The sequence below is a fragment of the Triticum urartu genome, chromosome 3A, assembly GCF_056163025.1.
Source record: "Triticum urartu cultivar PI428250 chromosome 3A, HENAU_Tu73, whole genome shotgun sequence".
Lineage (NCBI taxonomy): Eukaryota > Viridiplantae > Streptophyta > Magnoliopsida > Poales > Poaceae > Triticum > Triticum urartu.
Genome location: NC_141875.1, coordinates 101828866 through 101834541, shown reverse-complemented (window position 1 = coordinate 101834541; position 5676 = coordinate 101828866). Strand labels below are relative to the sequence as shown.

The window sequence follows — 5676 nt, the reverse complement described above, 5'->3', positions numbered from 1 at the left end:
TGGTGGCAGCATGGAGTATATGGAAAGAGAGAGCTGCTAGACCCTCTTTTGGTTTGTACTTTGACCTCTCCTCCCCCTCCCCTACTAACTTCTCTATGTAAATATTGTACTGTATCTTTGACGCTCTGATCTAATACAAAGGTCAGTGGTGGGGTTCCCCCACTGTCGAAGGTTCTCAAAAAACAGTTTTCTAGATGATAGTTTTAGGTCTGTTAGTATCTTGGTCTGAGTGATGTTATTGTCTTCGTTAAGACCAGTCGAGCCCCTGATTTTCATCAAAGTTGCTCTCAAAGACATGGCCACATTTGTACACTTTATTAAAGTTTGGCATGGTTTTATTTTAATAAATGGGTGCTCCACTCTATTATGTACCTTGTGTTCTTTTGTGATAACAGGATTTTATTGTTGGATAACCCTTCAATTGATGAATCTGGCGAGCTGTGCTCTTGCAGATTACTAATACAGTGACAATCCTTCAGATTTAGGGGATACAATGTCGGATTACATTCTGCGGACATATTGAAGGCAAAAAAAATTGCGGTGGAGGTATAACATGCTACCACTTCATCAGTACATAACCAACTTCCATTCTTTATAAATAGCAACATTTAAGAAGTTTTTCTGTCATTGGAGAATCTGTTTTGGTCTTTGTTTCTAAATGGTGACGAAAGGTATTGCTGTAATGATCTGTAACAATAAGGATACCAACTGATCAATTGGTTATTCTGTGAAATGATTTTTTACACTTGGCATCTGTGCTCAACCAATTAAGAAAATTGTTTTTGCTGTATAAAATTAGATTATTTTGCAAACTATTTTCACATTAGTGAGCACATATTAGATTGTTTTCACCCGTTGCAACGCACGGGAATTTTTGCTAGTATATAATAAATATTGGAGAAAACAAATACCAGAGGGGGGTTGCCAGGTGCGCACAAGACACCAGGGCGCGCTAGGCCCCCCAGGTACACCCGGGTGGGTGGTGGGCAGCCTAGCCCACCTCCGGTGCTGTCGTGGAAAACACGGCCACCTATGGGGCCATCGACCCCTTGTGGTTCGGCAGGGGGAAGAGCACATTTCACAAATAGCGGAGAGCATAGAACAGTACGGCAACGATCACATGAGCAGTTTTTACCCAGGTTTGGGCCGCCGCAAGGTGTAAAACCCTACTCCTGCTTTGGTGGATTGATGAGGGGACTGTCGTGGAGATGCAGCGCTCTTGCCCGGCAAGGTTGCCTCGGGACGGGAGCAGCTACACGCGTATGAGTGTACAAAGGTCTGAATCCATTCTAAGGTAGCCACAGCTCTCCTTTTATAGGTCAAGGGGTCACCACAATGGCAAATCGGTGATGACGTACTGATTAGATAGCGAACAGTGCTATCATACCTAACTCTGCAGACAGGACAAGGTGCATTAAATGCACCGCTTAGTGTCACGTCGTGGAGTAGCCCGACAAGCCTTGCCATGCTGTTCCTCCACCTTCTCACCTGCCTGCATGACACGTCTCCGGACGGGTGTCATTTGGAGGTGATTTCCTTCGGAAATGGCTGCCATGCACCAAATAGTAGCCACTTAACCACTTGGGGGCTCGACACCGCATCTATAGGTGACTTGCGTTGCTGTGAGGTGGAGCGGTGGAGCCTTGGTGGGGTAACCTGCCCTCGATGTTCCTGGCAAGCTTGTCGGGGCAGTCTTGTGTCTTGTCCTTAGGCTAGCCTCAACCTCGCCAGGCTCGCCTGCCCAGCAAAGGAGGTTTTTCCTTAGTGGTATCTATTTCACTTAGCTTGGTCTTGGTCTTCTTGATCTGCCCTTTGACTCCTCAAAGAGCTATTTCTTCTGCTTGGCCTTGTCTTGGATGTTGAGACTTTGTCGGACCGAAGGCATGTTGTCCGTGCACAAGTCAGGGGAAACATACACCCCTGTTTGTGTACCCTGACAGAAGCCCCCGGGCCTGAGCCATATGTGTTGCTGGGAACGTTGGGTTAGGCCCCCAAATAGTGCACGGACATGTGGCGAAGGAACGTTGCACGCACAGCAATTCATCATGATGACCAGTCAATCCAACATCCACTTCGCGCAATTACCGTGGGGCGTGGGGTCGTGGGACTGTAGCACTAAATGTAAAATGGTAACTTTCCGAAGAGTCGCGCCTTACCCCATGTCTTTCTCCCTTAAAAGAGAAAAACGCACAGAGGCACTACTCATCCATCATCTGTCTCGCCCCTCCACCATCTTCTTCCGCAAGCCAAACGACCGCTCTCCCCTTCGCCCACGTTCATCTCCATCCCCCATCTTGTTCCCTTCCCCCATTCCCACTACCGCTTGAGGAGATGGGGAAAGAAAACTGCTGCCCCCAAGGGAACTTGGGCGACCACCGCGAAGGAGGTGGTCGCGGAGGGGAGCAAGAAGAGAGCTGCAGAGCTAGACAAGAAGCAAAGGGGAGACGTAGTCTTCTTCCCATCGAATCTGGACGGCGACGCATTGGTTGCAAGGTATGGATATTTGTGGGGGAGGGAGGTTCCAAAGGGGCATGGCGCATGGCGCAACAAGGTCCTGGTGGAGGGAAAAAAGGATCCGCCGGATTCGTACCAATTCTTTTGTGCATAGTTCATCTGCGACCTCTGTCCCTCCTTTTCGGATTTGTTCGAAGCGATGATGGTGATCTATGGATTCCACCTCCTGGACTTCACGCTGAATGCAATGGCGTGCATGGCGATTTTCGCCCACTTGTGCGAGAATTTTGTTGGAGTTTCCCCCAATGTAGACCTGTTCAGGCACTACTTCATTCCACGGGTGGCGAACAAAGCTCACTGCTCCGGAAATATAAGTTGGATGCCTCGGGTGGCAAGGGAAAATTGGGATTATCTCTTTGGTCAGCAGTGCGGCAGATGAGAGGAGTGGAGGGCGGATTGGTGCTAGATCCATGACGATGAGGCCCCAGATTTCTGCCAGGCACAGACGGAGTGCACTGTGCACGACAAAGAATGGAGGGAGTTTGGCCTTACCGATGATAGGCTCCGCCCGACAATAAACAAGATTGCCCGTCTAAAGGCTGTCGGGCTGACCATTGGGCATGTGAGGGCTGACTTCCTCCGATGACGAATTGCGCCACTGTAGAAGAGGGAAAGGTTTGCCTGGTAGTACGGAGATGATGCGTATAAGATGAGGTTGTACCCTGGTCTGACCAACAATCTATCAGTCTACGGCCATGCTTGGTTGTGCGAACAACTGTTTGGCAGCCTTGGGTCGTTCAAGTTGCCGGCAAGCGTCATCCCACTGAACATCAACTCCGCCCAGGATCAAATTTTGAAATGGATGCCAAATTGCAACGCTCATGGATTTTTGGGTTACTGGCAGTTACTAGAGCTTAACGAAGAGCTTGCGTGGGCCTCTAGCCTAGTGGAAAGGGCTACCAGGGTGGAAACCAATATGTTCAAGCGCACCTCCAAGGTGGATGAGGCGTTCATCAAGAGGCGGGTCGAGGAGGACAAGGCATTCTAGGCCGCCAAAAAGGCAAAGGCCGGGAAAGTGAAGGACGAGGAGAAGGCTGAGGATGAAGGCTCCTCTCACGGTAGGAGAAAGGCGCACGCCTCAGAGGAGGTTGCCGGGATGATTCTGCCGGGGGCGATCCTATCGGGGACGAGCCCGCCGGGATTGAAGCCTTATATGCTGCGACAGCAGAGGCCGAGTAAGAGGATAAAGCTGAGGAGGCGGAGTAGCCCAGGAGGAGTGGCTCACGGCAGGCCCTCAAGCCCCTGAGCCAATCATGGATCAATGCCCTCGTAGGCAGGCAGCTAGCCGGGGAGCATTGGTTCCTGCTTCTGCGCCTGCCGCCAAGAAGGTAAAGAAGACTACCTCCAAGGGTAGCAAGCCGGACATGGTGCATCGGCAGTCTTCTCGCCTTTCCGGGGCTAAGACCTCTCCCGCCAAGCGTCTAGCAGCCACGGGAGTCGACTCCATCTCCTCTGACTCGAGCTCCTCGCATAGTTCGTCCTCATCGGAGCCCCCTGCATCTCAGCAGGGCTTGAAGTTGCCGGGAAGTCCGGTTCCCCCGACCCTGAAGAGGAGTAGAGGACCTTCACCACCCATGGAGTTCGAGTTGAGCTCCATGCTTATTGACGAAGAGTAAGGAAAAGGTTTCTTCTTTCCTTGTTGTGGTTCCTGAATGTTCCCCGATTTGCTGATCGATCTTGTTTGCCACCTTCGGTAGGGAAGAGGAGGAGGAGACCCTCATCCATCGGGTCAAACGGCCCAAGCAGGCGAAACTGCCGAAGTCCATGGAGGGTGCGGGTTTGGCGAGAAGCAGCACAATCGATCTGACGCCAAGCCCCCAGCACAGCCCCCAGCTCGAAAGCACATGACTAGTTCCTCCTGCCAAAGGTGATGCAGGAGAGTTCCCCACCTCCTCGGGCAGGGGAGGAGGGGAGGTCTCTCAAGGCGAGTCCTTCCAGGAGGGACCCACTCCGCTTGCCGATCGAGCTGAGGAATTCCCGGCAAAGTCTTCCACGGAAGGTTCCGCCCAAGACAATACCATGGTTGCCGGGGAAGGGGACGGTGGCCATGGCCCGGCAACGACGTTGCCAAGGAAATCGAGGCTCCCCTATGACAGTCATCTCCGGGTAACTCATTTGCTCTCTTGTGTTTTGTTGCTCTTATCATTTTGCTCCATGTCTTTGGCCTACCAATGCTTCTGTATCTTTATCATTGCTTGTTGTCTTCGATTGCAGCCCCTCTGATTGAAGAGCCTAAGCTACCGGAAGAGGTGGCCAACATAGGGAAAGATGTTGCAGAAGAGGCTGCCAAGATTGATGCCGCAAAGGAGCAGGAACATGATGCCGGTGGCATTCAGGAGCTCTGGAAGGAAACAGAGAAAACCCTCGGCAGCACGCCAGGATCAAGGGTGCTGATTGAAGAGAAACCCCCCCTCCAAACCATAAACCACCTTCCCTCTTTTGGCATCTTGGCGGGGATCCTGCGGCTAGCTTCGAGCCAACTGGTGTTGATCCTTGCGCAGCCTGGACTTGGAGCCCCCGGTTCATCAGCGGCGACGAGCGTAGATCTCGATGAAGAAATCCAGCGCATCTTCGCCTTGCTGTACTAGGGGTTGAAGAGGTAGACGAAACCATCGCTGTCTCCATGGACTTGTCCTTCCTGGAGTCCGTGGCGGCAGGTATAAAGAGATGCGGAGCCGGCACAGCCAGAAATGGCAGGCGCTTAAGGAGCAGCGCAATTCTGCCAACCAAGTGGACCAGAAGCTAAGGGGCAAGGGTAGCGAGCTGCGCGAATGGCACGGCAAGCAATTCCAAGTTCTATTGCGGTAGCAGGAGACGATCTCCATGGCAAAGGAGGATGTCATTGCCCGGCAGGCCCGCCTGGCGGAGTGCACAACGCTTCTGAATGCCAGAGAGAAAGATGTCTCCTCACGGGAGGAGAACCTCGTGGCCTCCCTCTGTAGCAAGGACAAAGAATTGGAGGGCCTAGTCCGGCAACGCACCAAGGAGCTGGAGGACAAGCACAAGGTGGCCCTCGACGCGCTCTCTAGTGATTCTCCTGCTCAGATGAAGAAAGTGGCCGACGACCTTGCCACTACATCCAGTGCCAAAAATGATCTTGATCATCAGGTGGCCAAGTTGATGGAGGAGCTTGCCGGGAGCACCAAGGAAACCACGGCTCTC

General features: G+C 52.2%; 1 non-coding gene across 1 annotated transcript; it reads left to right on the top strand.

Annotated features, from left to right (window-relative positions):
• Window positions 1-673: 673 nt before the first annotated feature.
• LOC125549646 (small nucleolar RNA R24) lies at window positions 674-762 on the top strand. The gene has a single exon (XR_007301421.1). It is a non-coding gene; the product is annotated as a small nucleolar RNA R24 (small nucleolar RNA).
• Window positions 763-5676: the final 4914 nt, after the last annotated feature.